Source organism: Gadus chalcogrammus, chromosome 3 (genome assembly GCF_026213295.1).
Source record: "Gadus chalcogrammus isolate NIFS_2021 chromosome 3, NIFS_Gcha_1.0, whole genome shotgun sequence".
Classification (NCBI taxonomy): Eukaryota; Metazoa; Chordata; class Actinopteri; order Gadiformes; family Gadidae; genus Gadus; species Gadus chalcogrammus.
Genome location: NC_079414.1, coordinates 14,599,634 through 14,609,356, shown reverse-complemented (window position 1 = coordinate 14,609,356; position 9,723 = coordinate 14,599,634).

Sequence of the window (9,723 nt, the reverse complement as noted above, 5' to 3'; positions counted from 1 at the left end):
AGGAGGGCCAGAGGTCCAGAGGTCCAGAGGTCCAGAGGTCCAGAGGTCCCCCCCCCCCCCCCCCCCCCCCCCAGGATCCCTTGCGGCACTCTGAGCACCACGGTCGCCACAATATGCAAAAATCTAGATACTCATCAAGAGAGGAAGCAATGCTATGTGTGTACTATTGGACCATTTTTAAGTTAATGGAGCTATAAAGGAACTGGAAAATGTCTAGCTGGGTAAAAAGTGTATTTTTTTTTGCTTTAGTTAATGTTTAGTTTTTACCAAGTTGCGCAATCGGAAGTAGTTGAAGTGTCAGAGTAGGACGGCTTCGCTGTCCTCCGATTGACTTCCTTTATAAAAATAATATTTTAAAAGTAGAATATTAAAAATATATGTAGGCTATTTTAAACATTTGAATAGTATTGTGCGATTCCAAGCTATTATGAACATTTTAAAATTGGAATGGAGTCTCTAGGTGAAGAATTGTTGAAGGAGTAGGGTCCGGAGATTTGTAGAGAATAATAAAGTAAGAAAGAAAATAGCCGAATATCAATAGTTTTGCGTTTTCCCACCAGGGGGCAGCAGAGGACTACAGGATCCAATAAACGGGCTGCCAGGGCTTGGAGGGACAACACGGCATAAACAGAGGAGATACAGTCACTGCACACACTCGATATCAGACGCAGCACATCACTGATGTCTGTGTGACAGGGTGACGATCGTAGGACGTGGTTGAAGTGGTCGCTGTGGCCTTGACTGTCCATGTGCATCGCTAATGGCCCTAACTTTCTCTGGTCTTCTTTCACACTCTCTTGGCACACACCGCCAGATCTGTGACACCCATCATTGACTGACATATACTATATATATACTAGCTCTGTGTTATCATCGCATATCACAAAAACGACTAAAACAGTCATCCAGAGGGTTTTCAATATTCTGGTGAGGTGAACACCAAGCAGTAATTGGAGATCCTGAAATGGGTGCATCCAATCCGGCTTCCATCTCTCTTTTAGGAGGAATAGGGCATTATGGTTGGGAGGAATTAAACAGCCATGTAGAGACTAATGGCAAACCTCTGCTTCTTTCCACTTTTCTCGTGTGTGTGTTTGTCTCTTCAGTTTACAATGGTTTCCTGGCCCTTGCGTTGCCACAGACACCAGATGGCCAGGCCGCAGGGGTCCTGGTGCACATGTGGAGGGCAGGTCCTGGCCCACTGGGCAACACGGCACAGCATGTCTGGCTGCTGCTGAAGCAGGGGGGCTAGCATTTACCAGTGCCTGCTGCATCATGCCTGCCCAGAGGCAAGTAGGCAGAAAGGTTATTTTTCATTCAGCAGACACTTTTATTCAAAGCAAATGAGGAGGGGGGGGGTTGAGGAAAAACCAAAGCATGCAATCAATTTAAGAGAAGCTTACCATGTTTCCAAAATCAATCACAGTATGATTTTCTTTTCTTTTTTTTTTGCAAGAGTCGGTTTTGAGTTTAAACAAATTAACAGTTTGAAAGTGTTACAATTTTCACAGCGAAGTTTGGTCTTTACAGGCTTTTTGAGTTTTTGTGATGGACTGCATCATTTGGGAGACAATTTTGGCCCATAAGCATCTAATTAACATAATAGATAAGAAGTCAAGTCCATTTTCGTTTCTCACAGAATCTCTCTGAATTACAGCATCTGTCTCAAAGGCCATTAAATGCCCCATGTTATACAACCCCCCCCCCCTAACCCTCGGCCCTCTGAAGGTCAAGGAGAATTTCCTGTAGTTATCAAGGGAGAAACCTTGAGGAGAAACAGGGAAGAGGGACCTTCTTTCCAGGGAACCAATGCAACCAACACCACCACTCCAACCACATAATGCCTATAGACTGCACCCCTCCAACATCACACTGCATCTACACATCCATTCCTCCTGCAGCATCATACATGCCAGACTATTTTTTACCTTGGGCGATGAACCGGAACCCTGCATGCATGAAGCTCACCCCGGCCCCTATTGCCCTGTCGATTCAAAGTGTGAAACTGCTAACCTGCAGCCCAAACCTCCCCCAATTGGGATCACAAGGTTTCCTGGATTAATGGGGTGCTACAGACCAACTAAGTGTGGCCTTGTCTGTTCCATTGAAATGTCAAGGATAGAAAAGAAAGTGATGCCTTTTTAAAAGGCTTTGGCGAGGGGTGAGAAGAGGAAGGGACAGGTAGCCAAAAGTGATTTGAGAGCCAGCAGAGAGAGATGGAATTACAAAAGAGAGGAAGAGTGGGTGGAGGACAAGATAAGGCAGTGGCCCAGGATAGAAAAAGTGAAAAAAGAGCAGGTGGGGGTTGTTGATGGAAAGAGAATGGGTTAAGAGGGAGAGAGGGGAATACGATTATGTGTGAATGTTAAGGATACGTGTTGGTATTTGTTTGTGCTCTTGTGAGCGTGTAGTGCACGTGTCTGTGTGTGTGTGTGTGTGTGTGTGTGTGTGTGTGTGTGTGTGTGTGTGTGTGTGTGTGTGTGTGTGTGTGTGTGTGTGTGTGTGTGTGTGTGTGTGTGTCTAGACGCAGGCAGGAGTGCTTGACATTTGAGCTGGGGCGAGATTATTACTCTCCTGTGTGGACTCCCCGTCAGGTCCCCGAGGGCTGCGAGAGCCGGCGAGAATAAAGGAGGAGAAGGGAGAGACGGAACACAAGGAGGATAAAGCTACAAAGGAAAGCAGAGGGAGAGAGGGAGAGAGAGAGAGAGAGAGAGAGAGAGAGAGAGAGAGAGAGAGAGAGAGAGAGAGAGAGAGAGAGAGAGAGAGAGAGAGAGAGAGAGAGAGAGAGAGAGTTTGGGTTCTTTATGGGCCAGTTCTACCAGTGAATTGAGGTGAGGAGCAGCATGCAATAAGAAATATACACTGCAGGAGAGAGGAAAGAAATATCTGCTGATGGGCTGAAGGCTGGTCTGATTGAATCACAGAACATTTATCACCCTGAAGTGTCGTGCCCAGAGCATGTTCTTAGAATTCGGCATACTTGCTAATCGATTTCACATGTGAGAAAGAGCCTAACATTAATATAATTAGATGTAGCCCAGTGGGGGGTTAATTTCTTACCAGAGTCTGTGTTTCATTCAACATCCAGTCAGAGTCCACTGGCATTAAAGGTTTCCATGGTGGGCTTGAATGAGAGAATGGGCTTGCCTGAAGATCACAGTCTACAAGTGTGTGAGTGTGTGTGTGTGTGTGTGTGTGTGTGTGTGTGTGTGTGTGTGTGTGCGCGTGTGTGTGTGTGTGTGTGTGTGTGTGTGTGTGTGTGTGTGTGTGTGTGTGCGTGTGCGTGTGTGTGTGTGTGTGTGTGTGTGTGTGTGTGTGTGTGTGTGTGTGTGTGTGTGTGTTGGTGATCATCCAGCTGTGAGTATTGGTGGAATACATTGCGCAGCAGTAATAACGCCTTGTACATACTGGTTTTAGAAAGTGGGCATTGTGTGGTCTACTGCATGTGTTTCGGTGCGGGCGTTTGATTTGATGTGATTGATGTGTGTGAGGCTTGAAACACATTCCATGACATTCTGCGATGCAAGGTTGCAAACCCTATGCTACCTCCCTGTGAACGGCTAGGCAAATATGCAGCCAGTATATAGGAGGTGTAATGTGAGAGTTGTGGATTTTGGTTCACTGTTGCTTTAGAATAAGTTGATGAACGCTTTCGATGAGAGCTTTACATGAAGGGATGACTTGGAAGTGTTGGGTAGCATCCCCGTTGATGAATGTTCCTTTAATGTCAACCTCATTGACAATGAATCACTCAGGAGTAGAGTTGATCTGCATTCCAATGCAATACACAGCTAAATAACTGAATTCAATTAAATATATGTTAATAAACAAAATTAGTTACTTGATTACGATTTTCCCTTTGATGATGATTATAACCAAAAACCAACATTTACTCTGCAATGGGCACCACTGGCTATGTTTGTTTTTGTGTTTATGTCCTCTTGTCTAGTTGTCTTTAAGGAGAGCAGATTCAGATGAGAAAAACTCACAGGCGCAACCAATGGAAAGATACATTACAGTGAATTGCTTTTTGAATGCTGAACAGTTGTGTGAAACTTCTGGAACCTTAACATGCACTGGCAGACCTACTGAATAATACACACAGTGTTGAGTTTTTGGTTTGTTGCTGATTTGTTTTGCAGTACATTATTTAAACAAACGAAAAACAAACGCGTATCCTGTAACTGACCAGGATTAATGTTGGTTTTTCGTTTTGTTTCTTAAATAATGCATGTGATTCAAGACCCAAATGTCCCTCTACTGCCAAACAAACCTGATTAACTCCTAAATTGTGATTCTCAACCAACATCCAGGTGGTTGTGTAGTTCCAACGGTTAGCCACATCTAAGCTATTATCGTATCAAATCTAATTTGATCATACAGCAATTCTATACTTTGACCGTGACTCACACGGTGAGACAGCGATCAGGGATTAATTTAGAAAAGCTACATAAAATATTAGCATATAGCAGTTCAGTACACCGAACTTGAATCTATACACAAGATGCTGACCTTTTTATTTATATGCGTCATCATCATTATAGCTTTCAATGGGAGATTAATTCCAAGTAAGTCACTTTGGATGCAAGCTTCTGTAAAAATCACTTAAATAGTGTGAAATAGAGACCTCAACTCCACACACGCACCCACACACCCACCCACACGCACACACACACACACACACACACACACACACACACACACACACACACACACACACACACACACACACACACACACACACACACACACACACACACACACACACACACACACACACACACACACACAGTGTTGTTAATCTGTTGGTTGGCTGTAAACATCATTGCTGCTGATTATGCAAGCTGATCCTACTGTGTGTGTGCGTGTGTATGTGTGTTTGTGTGTGTTTGAATGTGCATGTGTGTGTGTGTGTGTGTGTGTGTGTGTGTGTGTGTGTGTGTGTGTGTGTGTGTGTGTGTGTGTGTGTGTGTGTGTGTGTGTGTGTGTGTGTGTGTGTGTGTGTGTGTGTGGCTTCAGGTACACTAGCTCTGTTTTTGTTGATGAGTCAGTCTTAAGACGTTGTATTCCTTATCACACAGTTTGACTGCATTCATATTTTTAAACACTTCCCTTCTCTGTTTGTATATATTTTGGCTTCCAATCTCCAACTGATGAACAGAGTTGTTTTCTCCTTGGCCACCCTGCCCTTTCGATTTTTAAATATATTTTATTTATTTGATTTATTTGCATAATCTTAGATAGAAAATGTCAAGAACTAGATAATTCGATCTCATATTTGAAGCAAGTAGTACGTATGTATGGTACAAGTAACGGTATGAACATGTCAATGGTAGTCGTTGCAGTATAAAAGTGTTAATGGTAAATGTAACTGTATGTAAGTGTTAATAGTGGTAACAGTATAAAAGTGTTAATGGTAGTCAGCGGCAGTATTATTATTGAACATATATAGTACTCAGAGAATAGCTCTGAAAACTCCCTACAGCAAAAGTATATCAGATTAGACTTTGTCCCAGCGATGCACCATTAACCACTCTAGCTCTATTCAACAACAATCCTGCTCTCTCACTGAACGAGAACCCAGCCAGCCGACCCACCTTTCAACCACGCAGAGATCCATAACAAAACAATCACAATGAAGAAGTCTGGCAGTACCACCATGCACACACGCCTGGGTGGTTTGCATGTAATTACTTCTTAAGAAAAAATGTGGATGTTTTCTGTTGTGTTTCAGGTTTTGTTCCGCTCCGGCTCACCCTCTTTGTCGATGACACGGTCGCAGCCGGGTGCCGCCAAGTTCAACCACCAACCTCTGTGTGTGTCTCTCTCTCTCTCTCTCTCTCTCTCTCTCTCTCTCTCTCTCTCTCTCTCTCTCTCTCTCTCTCTCTCTCTCTCTCTCTCTCTCTCTCTCTCTCTCTCTCTCTCTCTCGGTCCCTCTCTCTAGTTGACTTGACTCCGGCCTGTACATGGAAAAGTATAGATTACATAATTATTCTGGTGTGTGAGTTAGATTCAAATTACTGTAAGTATTTGGTAAATAATGAAGGTATTACTGTAATGCTAGATTCACTGTATAAACCATTGCTCTGTAAATTGAATGTCCTGGTGGGGTCCAAACACCGGCCGTCACACACGCATACACACAATCACACAATTCTTTATTTTAATCAACCAATCCCATTACACATTATGGTAGCCTAGGTCACTTAGTATTTCCAGAATGGGCTGGTATTTAACGATTTTATCGTTAAAAGCAATTCCCATGTACAGATCAAACACCCAGCCTATCTCAAGTGAGAGCACTTCCCTGCCGTCTCTGTTTAAAAACACAAAATCAGGGGTCTTTGGGATGTTAACAAAACACTTCAATAGAGCTGTTAAACCATTCCGGCATGATGCGTGAATGTTTGTACATGGTCACATTTTCTAGAAATACTTCTTTAACATTGCTGGAAATCAGATAGACAAGTCGGTCATGGCATGCAATATACAGTCCTTTGTACATATTACAGCCATTCACAATATGGGGAACTAATTCAAGTTGATGGCCAGAGTGCATTACACAGTGTGGATGGTGGTGTGCAGGGTACCATAATGCCAGAATGTATTTGGTAGGTAGCACCTGCAGTCTAGCTTTGGCAGTGAAACAGAGGGTGTCCTCCCCAACAGCAGCATTTCTGTACATGGAGTGGGAAGCAGAGTGGTCGGCAAAGTCTAGGCATGCTAGCTTTCCCTGCATTCTAAGTCAAATCCAGTGTTGTTTGGTCTCTGTTTTTTTTTTTTTTTTTATGTTAAGAAGGAATCTCCTTGCTGTTGTGTTCTGCAGTGTGTGTTGTGCCTCGTTGTGGTATACAGTAGCCTCTGTCGGTGACAACTGCATCAGATGCCTGTGGTGCGGTGTGTGAGTTGTGTTGTGTCCATTCCAGTTTGACTGTCATTCTGTTGCACAGATCATTTAGGTCCGGCCAGTCTGACCGAACTCTAAAGCCTGCAGCTTGTGTGTCCAGTTTCCTGCTGCTTTTCCTCCCAAAGCCTAAGCTGTCCTGGCCTGCTTTGGCCAGAGGGCCTTCCCTCTTCCTGAGGTCCAGCAGGAGGGAAGCTCTGGCAACTCTCTGACAGTGGCATCATCATTGCTGAGCATGCTGAAGAGGTGTTTCAGCCTGGTAGCAGTGTATACCCATTCCGCGTTTGGAACACCCAACCCCCCCCTTTATGCGAGAGGAAGATAAGATCCCGGGTAGAGTGTGAGTTCAGCTCTAGCCATTTTCTGACAGCCTGCACTGTTTTATTGTTCATGTCCTGTAAGACATTTTGCAGGATGTGGACGTTTGCAAAGAGGTGTTGTACCTTTGCCAGGGCCACCTCTCTGATAGCGTCCAGTTTCATGACTACAGGGAGTGGGGAGGAATCAATTTGATCGATTCTGTTCTTATAGGCACAACGTAGCTCCTGTGCCTGTTCCCCCCACTCACCCGCAATGTTGATGTTATGGCCAAGATAGGTCAACGGCTCGTGGCGTGAGTAGACCCTGATAGGCTGTCCAATTATTGTGAAGGAGGGTGATTTGTCAGATTTGGCTTCATACCAGTGGTTGCCTCTGCTGCGTCGCTCATAAAGCGCTGCACACTTGGTGTGCTTCACCTCCAGCTTTGACCAGTGAAGAACTTCATCTGTTCTGGCCAGCATGTTGTGTATGACACTCTCGTCTCTTGAGGACAACTCGATATAGTCAGCGTAAACCTGAACAGGGTTTTGGGATCTGATATCAGGAGGTGCACACTGACAGAGCCACTTGAGCCACTGGTTAATGGCAAGGATGAAGTTCACTGGACTCCAGGGGCAGCCTATTTTAATCTCAACCTGGAGCGGCATGGGCTCTGTGAGCTGGTGTCCACAGATCACCTGCAGGAAAAATCCCTTATATACATCCGTTATGATGTCTACAAAGGGCTGAGGTAGATGGACCTCCTCCAGTGCACTCAGCATCATTTTGTGGGATAGTGTTACAAAGGCATCTCTAAAATCCAGGAATACAGTATAAAGTTTACATGATTCATGTTTAAAATCATCAACTCCAGTTTTAAGGCAGAACACATGCTCGTTCATCCCCTGTCTGTCTACGTAAGCTTTTTGTTTGGGTGAGAGGATCCCTGTGTCTACAAGCCATGGGAGGATGAGGCCAAGCAGACATTTCTTAAGATTTTGTAGACAGTGGGAAGGAGAGAGATGTCTCTCCATGTGGATGGGTCGCTTGGAATGTTGTCCTTCTTAGGTATTCTATGGATGAGGTCCCCCTTCCATGATCCTGGCACCTTTCCATTAATCAGACAGGTGTTAAGTAAATATGTTAGTATTGGGGTCGACTGGGGTTTTCTGGCTTTGATGGTCTCGTATGTCACCCCTTCGTATCCACTGGCACTGTTATTTGGCAGGTGGGAAATAACTTTATCTACTTCTTCAAAAGTGAATTTAGCAGTGGATGGATAATAATCTGGGATAACCTTCTCTATGCCTGTGGTCCAAGGGGGCGGGGTCAGCGTTTGGGTCGGGTATGAGTGTCATTTGGCCATATAGTACTTATATACGTCAGTAGTATCATTGACTGTTGGCGGGGGCGAGGGAAACATGCTATTATTTAGAATTATGTTAATAGCTTTGGACCTGCGGTGCTGCCATAGGTATGACAGTGTGTCTCTGCTTACTGTCCATTGGCATTTGTGGTGTTCGTCTGCTGCTCCTCTGCTGAGCGATGGCTGGATGACGTCTCTCACAAAGATCAGCTGTTACTCAATCCAGGAAGTAATGGAAGCCGGTGTAACACACACACACACGCACACGCACACGCACACGCACACGCACACACACACACACACACACACACACACACACACACACACACACACATATATAAACACCCACCCACACTCTGATATCCCCAAGTTTGCTACCCACACAATCTTTTATCCGCCCATGCATACATTCTCAATAACGACTGTATTCCTCCTTCTTGTACTACAGGTGAGCTGTCATGGAGCTGCTGCCATGGTGTTTGCAGTGATGCAAGGATTCACCATGGCAGCCAGGCGGCTCCAGAGGTCCCCGCCCCACACACACACACACACACACACACACACACACACACACACACACACACACACACACACACACACACACACACACACACACACACACACACACACACACACACACACACACACACACACACACACACACACACACACGCACACTCGTGCACACAGAGTCTGCGGGGCACATCACGTTAATTAGCAACCCTCTAACCATTTCTTTAGCCTCATTTGAAGCAGAAAGAGGCTGAGAACACTACAAAGCGCCCAAAAACCAGACACTTCAGCGTATGCTCGTGTTTAGCGTGGCCAGTGTCGTGCAGCCCAGCCCAGAACACACAATGTTCTCTGCTCAGCTCCCCCTCCTTGCTTCCCCTCCTACGTGCGCGGTCTTGGCTGTAAACCGATGAGAACAAAGAGGGCCTGATGGAGAATGTGAGAGGGAAGTCCTCTGACCGTATGGTCCCTTATCTTAACTTCTTTCGACCGGTGCTGATAGGGTCGCTGTGGTCAATTGCTTTCGACAGAGTCATTGATTATTTAGTGAACTCCTCCTGCTATAGAGAAGCACTATGGGTGGGTTCTGATGCAGGGGTGGCAGGAGTACTTACACATGACAGAGCTAGGCTGAGCAGAA